Source organism: Alligator sinensis, unplaced genomic scaffold (genome assembly GCF_000455745.1).
Source record: "Alligator sinensis unplaced genomic scaffold, ASM45574v1 scaffold1075_1, whole genome shotgun sequence".
In the NCBI taxonomy this organism is placed as follows: Eukaryota; Metazoa; Chordata; order Crocodylia; family Alligatoridae; genus Alligator; species Alligator sinensis.
Genome location: NW_005842277.1, coordinates 1,699,185 through 1,708,273, shown reverse-complemented (window position 1 = coordinate 1,708,273; position 9,089 = coordinate 1,699,185). Strand labels below are relative to the sequence as shown.

General features: G+C 42.3%; 1 protein-coding gene and 1 long non-coding RNA gene across 6 annotated transcripts in view; both read left to right on the top strand.

Moving 5' to 3' along the window:
• The first annotated feature begins 21 nt into the window (after window positions 1-21).
• Window positions 22-5,796, top strand: LOC112550986. Its single transcript, XR_003095076.1, has 2 exons — window positions 22-4,085; window positions 4,451-5,796. It is a non-coding gene; the product is annotated as an uncharacterized LOC112550986 (long non-coding RNA).
• Window positions 5,797-6,889: 1,093 nt separating this feature from the next.
• The window catches only part of LOC102380336 (protocadherin-11 X-linked-like), a 611,220-nt gene continuing 609,020 nt past the window's right edge, over window positions 6,890-9,089 (top strand). For 3 of the 5 annotated variants that reach the window (XM_025209272.1, XM_025209270.1, XM_025209269.1), the window contains exon 1: window positions 6,892-7,130. The gene's annotated coding sequence lies outside the window, so the exon portion shown is untranslated. Of the gene's footprint in view, window positions 7,131-9,089 lie in introns of all 5 variants that reach the window. The other 2 variants (XM_006027939.3, XM_025209271.1) reach the window with 2 other exon arrangements.

Here is a 9,089-nt window from a genome sequence, read left to right as displayed (position 1 = left end):
CAGGAATCTTAACGTCATGATTAAGTTGTGACGCATTCTAACTGCAGTGGCAATTTGCATACTGCTATGCTCAAGTTTGGGACTTGCATTCCAATTAACTAACTTGAGTTTGTTTATGTGTTTATTGTAAACAGGTGCTATTGTATATTGTATATTTAAAAATACATTTGAATAGCGTGATATGAAGGAGGAAACAGAAAGTCAAGTGCATTAATGAGAATAATTGCTTTACTTTGTCAGTCTTGGATAACTCCTGGAATATTTATTTAGCAATTTGCTCTAAATCCAAGTTGTCCTAGAATACCAGTCAGCACTTCCTGAGGGATAAGCTCAGGGATAAGCTATTGCAAGACATTTTCATTCTATCTCTCTGTCTGGTCAGCAGAGGTGTAGCAAGTAAAAGTGGGGGTAGTGGGGTGTGGGTGTATCAACCATTGTAGACTAGGCCAGGGAAGTTGGGGAAGGGGGAGCACATGTGAGTGAGAGGAAAGGGAAGGTTTACCTTTCCAGGCTGCTGCTGCTGCTTTTGTAGCAGTGTCAACTACATTCAGATACCAGCAGCACTGTGTGACTAGGTTTCCTGGGAGCTGACCCTGGTGCCTTGTTTGCTCCTTTCCCAAATACATACATATTGGGTGCAGGGCTATGCTAGCACTGACAAAGGCCCCCCGAGGGGTGGGGAGCACCATTTGGCTTGCTCCACTTGCCCCCTCCCCACACATAGTGTGTGGTGTAGGGCTGCCCTGTCCAGCTTTAATGGCTGGCATGGTGCTGCCCCTGCTGTGGCAAAGATTCAATTCTAGCACCTTCTCCTAGTCAGCACCTGTGGTTGGTGCCCTGCTTGCCCCACTGTAATAATGATGCTTCTAGTCAGTTAAGTGTGATGAAGGATTTATGTCACTTGGATTTTGACAGTGGTTTCCTGAGATCTGGATTTTATTGATAGACTACTTAAGTGCATTTTAGCTTGAAATGCAAATATACTCAATTAGCAGATGACTGTCTTTAAAAAGAGATTAAAGTTGAGGAAGCATTTTCTTAATGCTTTGAGGGGAAAAACTAGTGAGAGAGTACAAAGTGTCTGTTTTTCTGGTACTGTTGCTGTCCATTCCTTCTTACACATAGGAATCACCCCGTTTGTCCAATGTAAACAGCAGAGGTGATTGATGACATATATGACACTGGTTTGAGGTGCCATTTGATTTAAAAAAGTGAAGAAGCTAATCCAGTTTTTAAATTTAGAGTATAATATTAAGAAAAAAAGTGTACACACACACACATGTTTAACTGTTTTCTGATCATTGCATATCTTTTTATGTACTAGAAAGATGACATGCAACTGTGATAAAAAAATCAGGATATTATAATAAATCAGTTATTATGTGCACATATATTATGTTATTTAACCTCCTTTTTGAAAAGGGATTAATCCCTTAGGAAAGCGGAATTTGGGGAAAACATAAAAAACCTTTTTTTCCTAAATAAACTAAAACTTTAATTTAAAAATATCCCTGAAATAAGATTTTTTTAATATTAATTAAACAGAATTGTTAGTTAATTCGTAGACAGTAGGCTGATTCAGAACTTGAATCAGACAACAGTAAGTTTTCATGTTTAAGAAGTTTGCTTAATGTTTGTATTGTAAACCTACTTATAGAATAAAATTTGTATGTAGTGGACCGGGTGTTAAAATAGCATATACATAGAGGCAAATTTATTAATTAATTTCTGTGTTCAACAGTCTGTGGGGAAAAAAAGAGAAAGAAGATCCTGTTACATTAGGTACATCAAAAACAACATGTCCAAGCCAAACATTAGAATAAGGAGTGGGAGGGGTGGAAAGCAAAAAACACTTATATTGCATTTCCAAGATCAGTACATGAGGTCAGATGTGTTTATTAATTCAGGAATAAAGGTTACTGGAATTCGGGGGCAAGGGGTTCTGCTAAGTGTAGGCATGGAGTCCTCAGAGTCTTCACAAAAGGAACAATCATTTATAGCACCTGGTGTTCAGTTGTATTGGGCCATATCCACCCTCTGGAGACTTCAGTTGACTTTCAGATGATTTTGGTGTCAAATGGCTCTTTAGCCTACAAAGACTTTTCACTAACTTCTCTGGGAGTGTTATAAAACAATCATCTCTTCTTCCTCTTCTTCTGTCTTTTCCCCACTCCTGAAAATTGAAAGAATTGGATTTTACAGAGTTTACCCCTCCATCACCTTTTTTGAACTTTTAGGTAACTGCAGCATCTATGTGCACATAATATAGATTCAATTTTTTTTTATTAGACTGATCTTTATATGCTCATGAAAACTTGATGAAAACATCAGATTCCTTTTTACACCTACTATAACACTGGAAAGCTACAGGGAAAAGATCTTGGTGGATCTCTTGCTAGTTGCTAAAAAAAACAAAACTGAAGGGCACTGAACAAATAGTAGGTTGTGAAGTATTGAGCCATTGCAGGGAATTGCCTATTTAGATTCTGAAAACTTTTGGTAGTTGAGCAGGATGTCTGTGCAAAGCTGGCTTGATCATGTTTTTTTTCTTTCTTGTTACTTTTTGTCTCAGAGTGGTTTCTCATTCTAGGTGCTGTAAATTCAATTTTCCTAAAGTAAGATGGCTATTTAGGAGTCTAAGTATCACTGAAAGTCTATGAAGGCTTGAAAATCATACCTATTTTCAATACCATCATCATAATTAAAATGTTGCTGTGATGATAGTTTATGCTCTTTACCATCAAGAGTAGTCGTCTTTTACACTCAAAAATCACTCACTTGTGATTTTTGTTCTAAAAAACTGAAAGCAATGAGCTGAACTTGAATTAAAAAGTGGCAACCTAGTTCAGTGTAGAGCAGTGGTTTTTAACTTGTGGTCTGCAGACCTGTAAGGGTCCACAGGCTATGTTTAAGAGGTCTGGAAAAGATGACTCTGATCAATCAAAAGTATGTGAATACCCACACTTACAATTCATGGGGGTCCACACCTCCATCTGAAATTTTGTAAGGGTCTGCAAATGAAAAAAGTTGAAAGCCACTGTTATAGAGCAAAGTTATCTTTTTTTAAAAAGATGGTTGTAGCACTTAATATACTCTTCAAAATAAATGTTGAGTACCTCAGTTGACTAAAGGTGAAATGGGGGGAATAAAGAGAGAGAGAGAGAGAATTGTCTTGATCCAAGATGACTTTAAATTTAAGATGACTCCCCAATAATTAGATTCTATACATGAAAAATATAGTGCCATAGCAAGGTGGGTTGAGCGGGGTGACTGCCCCGGGCACCGAAGTGAAGCCAACAGGCAGGCAGCTGGGGCAGGGCACAGGAAGGAGCTATGAACGACTCATGCCAGGATGAGGGAAGGGTGGCTCCCGCCACTGTGTGCGCCTCTGGGCAAGCATGGGCAGGGTGTGCTGCCCAGATATGTGCATGGGGTGAGGGCAGGCTGCTGCTGTGGCCTTTGCCCCAGACACCAAACTTTGTTGCTATGGTACTGGAAAAATATATAATATATAATTTTGTTATAATTTTACCATGTGTAGAATCTAATTATTGGAAGATAATCTTAAAATCATTCCCCTGTACTTCTGTAGCCAGAAAAACAGTGGCAGGGAGGCAGGTGGAGAGACAGGCAGCGTGACCCTTGTCTCCTTGCCTCCTGTTGCCTGTTTCCACAACTTGCCCTCTTGTGGAGCACCTCTCCCATGGTGCCCGTGCCCCTTGCCATCTGTATCTCCCAGTACTTAGTCTTCCCCCCTGTTCCCCATCCCCCACTGCCTTCTCCCTGCCCCATGATGTACAACATGATGCCTGCACCCCCTGGAGCCTGCCCCTTGCCACTCCTACCCCGACATTTGTCTGCTCTGCAACTTCCTGTCCCCCCATGGTTCCTTCACCCCTTCCCGCACTTGGTCTCCTCTGCTGTCTTTTTTTTCAGTTGGTGCTCCAGTCCCACTTGGTCAGTGAAAAGAAGATGGCTGTGGCAACTTTAGATCAGCCCTGGGAAGGGTCTAAGTCCATCAGAGTTGGGGTTGAGGCTGCCACCATTGCTGCTGGTTCAGATTGAGGCTGGAGCTGCAACTGAAGGTAAGTGGTGAAAGAGGCAGAGCAGGGGACAGAGGTAGTAGGGTAAAGGTGGTGACTGCAGCTCCAACTCTGACCCCAAACCATGCCCTTATATTTGAATACAAAATGTGGGTTTTTTGCCTCATGTTAAATGGGGAGAAAGCTTTTCTTGGATTCAAGTAAATATGATAGAAGAATCTTGAAATCCAGGTTTACAGTTTTTAACATGAAAAATGACTTGGTAATGACTACAAGTGCCTATAAAAGGTGAAATATTTTTGAGTTGTGTTGAAATAGAAAAATATGGATACTGTGCCAAAGTGTCTAAAGATACCATCCAAGATTGCACAGAAAAGTGTTGCTAACAATCTTGTCTGTTTTTTCAGGCAACAAAATATATAGAAGAAAAAATCTGAGAACTTGTCACATGCATCATCATAAATTTCTGGACTGACATTCTTCTTCCACTTGTCACTGAAGTAAATGAGAAACGCCTATCCCATCAGGATACTCTGCTCCCTATTTTAAACATCATTACAGGGAGAATTGTAATATGTAACATAGACTTAAATTATGTTTAGGAAGTTAAGAAATTATTTTGATCAGATAATTGACTTAAATATTGATGTCTCACTTCCCCATGGCATTCTGTTGATCTCCTAGGGACAGTTCAGTCTGGACACTTGAATCCGGGTACTAGAGATATAGTAAGATTTACATTTCTCACAAGGCAAACCATGATAAAAAAACAGCAGATATTTCATGCAACAATAGACTGAAATGGGGCCACAGTGTTAACAATTTAGGTTTGGGAACAATTTGACAGACTATAACTTATGATATTACTTTTTCAGGAGAAATTTGGATGGGTCTGATTTATAACAAAGTACTGGAATCATAAACACACTATGCAGAGAAATAGTTCGGTGAGACTGTGGAACTTTTAATTTCTTAGGTAGTATGGATAATCCCTTATGCAAAGGTCTTCGGTTGAGCCCAGAACAAGAATAAGAAGCTGAAATATAGCTAAGGAAACAGAATTTTAATCCTTTCTTCTCTTCTACTATTTAAAAGTTGTTCATATTTTAACATCAAAACTGCATTTGTGAAAATGACTGTACAACAATATAATGGAAATTTGTGGAAGCAAATGCACAAAGACTGGACAATCAAATTTGGTGTTTGTCAATTTTTAAATGATCAGCACTTATTCCCAAGCAAATACCATATTTTCTCACACAAAAACACATGACTACTGCAAAACGTAGCTGCTGGAAATTACAGTGTGTATTAATTACATGTGAGGCAAAGCTGTAAGAGCATTTTCTGCTTTACTGGGGAAAAATGAAAGTAAAATCTTCATGCATCTCAGAGGGAACAGAAGAGTGAGCAGGCATGGCTTCTAAGTTACTGCTACTCAGTTTCTTACTACAGTGAAAGAACTTTGTTTTTTTTATTGTTCCTTTTAAAAATAGGCTGTGTATTTTATTCTGACGAGTGTTATATATGAGAAAGTATGGTAAGTGACAGTCATATTTTTAGTGCATTTAGTTAGGGTTAGTTGAGACTTTATGATATGCTGTATGCTGAAAAAGTTGATCATTGCCTGAGAGGAAAGAATAATAAATCAGACTAATGAATTCCAAGAGAAGTAAATTATTGTATTCAGATATGTGTATCTATGTATACTGATTTGGATGATTTTCATATAAATTGATGCATTTTCCCAATATTTAAATATCAGTTTATTCTTGGTGTGGGAGAAGTATATTTCTTCACTTTGTAGAAAATGGTGAGAAATCCGTTCTTTAGGCTTCCTAATACCCACACTTGTGCATGGGAGGATCCAGGATTTTCTAAAGAGGGGTACAGGAGCAGTGACTGGCCCTGCAAGGGTGGCTGTGCCTCCACACAGTTCCAATCTACCCCAGGATGGGCAGACCATCCTATAGGAGCAGCAGAGAGGAACTTTTTTCAAGGTCCTAAGTCAGATAAGAGCATTGCTCTCCCCTTTCTGCATTATTTCTCTTCTCCCTCCATGCTCAGTAGCATCGCCTCAGCTAGGGCAGGGCAGGAAGAACTCTGGTATCATCCACAACACTAGTATCATCATACAACAGGCTGATAAAGAGGATGCTAATATGGAAAAGCCAGGAATACATACAGGAAGCTAAAATAAATCTTTCTAACAAGATCCAGAAATGTGGCAACCCAGTGCATCCCATTGTCTGTCTCTGTCACTGGCATTGGCACCATCATACAGGAAGTTTCTGGTTATGTCAGCTCAATGCTATCTTCATATGCTATGGGGGCTGTCAGCTATTTGAAAGATACCACATATTCCCTGAAGAAACTAGCTTCTACTGACAAGCTTCCAGCAACATCATATAAGCTACCATGGATGTTACATCTCTGTATATCAACATTTCCAGTACTTTCCTGTTCTGTCCTCATAAAAAGTTATTTCAGATTTGGGAATTCCTTATACCTACAAATGAGGAACACTACCATGGGTGCACACATCTCCCCTGCCATCAATATGCCAATATATTTATGGCAGACCCTGAAATCCACTTCCTCCTCAAGTGCTTTCTCATTCCCTCACCCCCTGTATACTCCATATACCTTGTCATCATATGACTGCGTGGGAAGAAATCTCAAGAAAATTCCACCAGGATTTTAACAGCTTCTACCACTCAATCAAACTAACTCTCGAATACTTCTCCCAGCTAATTCATTTCTTAGACACCACTGTAAAATTTGCAGTGGCCACATCATCACCACATTGTATTGAAAACCAATCAACTATTATAGCCACCTCTATGCCATTAGCTGTAATCCTAACTACACCACTAGCTCCATTGTCTACAGCCAAGATTTTTTTTTTTACAGCCATATCTGCTCTGATTCTACGGGCTGGGATGCACACTTTGAGGATCTGGAGCTGAAATTCCTACAATAATAACATAATCTCAAACTGTAGTTACTTGAATCAACAAAGCCAGATTCAGCCCCTGCTCTGACCTCCTACAATACCAACTCCAGAACAAAGACAACATAGGCCAGGTACAGACCTTACACTTTTATCGGTATAAGTGATCAGAAACCTGTCTATATCTGTAACACAGTAGAAGTTTTGCACTCATGGACTGGTTTAAAAATGGCAGAACCCAGTCTAAGATTCCTAGCCCCCCAACCAAAGAGTGAATGTATGTTCTGTTAGCTAATGGTCTATACTAAACTATGCAGCATACAAAAAACCGTGTGATGGAGATCAATTCTGCCTTGGGCTTATTGAATGTTTGTACCTAGCCAGAATCCTTTTGTTTGTTACCTACTACTCCTACCTTGAACGTCTCGGATACCTCATTAGTGACTTCCACCCCCTGCTAGAAAAACATGATCATCTGGGCCAGGGACAGACATTACACATGAACTAGTTTAAGTGATCAGAAACTGGTTTAAACTTGTAACAGAGCAGACATTCAGTGAACATAAACCAGTTGAAAATGGCTGAAACCGGTTTGAGATGAACCTGCTTGAATGTAGTATCAGATGTAACTGATTTGGCTCAAACCGGTTTATGCATTGTCTATTCCAGACTCTTTGCTGGTTTCAGTTAAATCAGAGACCCCCAGCATGCTCTCTGGGTGGAGCTCTCTGCTCCAACCCAGCCAGGCTGGCCCCACCCCTCTGCTTTGCAGCCTGAGCAAGGTCTGGCCAGAGAGGAGTTTAATTCCCCCTCCCTGTGCTACTGGCAGGGACTCAAGCCAGGTCTGCCTGCTCTCCCCCCCTCTCTGCTGCAGCGGGGGGGTACCATGGCCCCTGAGGTAGAGTGGGGCAGGGAACAGAGTTCATTTCCCCTCTACCCCACTGGCAGCTGGGTGGCTATCTGCCTGGAACAGGCCCCTGGCTTTCCCCTTTACCGGAGGCCAGAGGAATAACCCTGTCCCTGCCCCCCAGGGGCCCTACCTGGCTGTGCTCCATTCCCACTACTGCAGTGGCTGCTCACATTGCAGCCGGTTCTGCCCAGCCTGGCTGCTGCTGCCCTGTGTTTGGAGACAGCGGCTAAATAAACCACCTCCTGGTGGCTGGGAGCTGTCTCCGAGCACAGAGCAGCAGTGGCCAGGCCGGGCAGACCTGGCTGCAATGCAAGTGGCCAGCAGCTGAATAAAGCTCTTCCTGCTGGGAGGGGGCTTGTTCCAAGCACAGAGGGGCTGTTCCACCGCAGCAGGGTCTGCCCAGCTGGGTCTGTGTGGCCTGGCCGCTGCTGCCCTATGCTCGGAGACAGCGGCTAAATAAGTCTACCCCACTGGCAGCTGGGTGGCTATCTGCCTGGAACAGGCCCCTGGCTTTCCCCTTTACCGGAGGAAAAGGGGAAAATAGGTGACTCCTACATGTAAGAATGAATGAACACTGATCTGCCATCAGCACCAGAAATGTGGACAAGCCTGTGGCAGAACACTAACCTGTCTGGACATTCCATTGCTGACCTCAGAGTGGCTGTTCTTAGAGAAGAAAACTTTAAAAACAAACTTGAACAAGAAACTGTGGAACCAGAAATCATCCAGGCGCCGGAAAATGTGGGGCCCCTGCAAGATACGCTGGGCAATCTGGTAGTCGCGCCAGAAGAGAAGGCAGAAATCTTTAACAAATTCTTCACCTCCGTTTTCTTGAGCAGGGACCGGGACTCCCCCACCGTGATTCAAGACAGACTTGAGGGGAACGCCCCAAGACCTAAGGTTGAGGAGGACCGGGTTAGAGTGCTTCTGGAGGGTCTGGACGTGTTCAAACCAGCAGGTCCAGATGCTCTCCACCCCAGAGTGTTGAGGGAGCTAGCAGGGGTTATTGCAGGGCCCTTGGCACGGCTTTACGAGTGCTCGTGGTGCTTGGGCCAGGTGCCAGATGATTGGAAGATAGCCAATGTGGTCCCCATCTTTAAGAAAGGGAAGAGGGAGGACCCGGGCAACTATAGGCCCGTCAGTCTTACCTCAATCCTGGGGAAACTCTTTGAGAAGATCATCA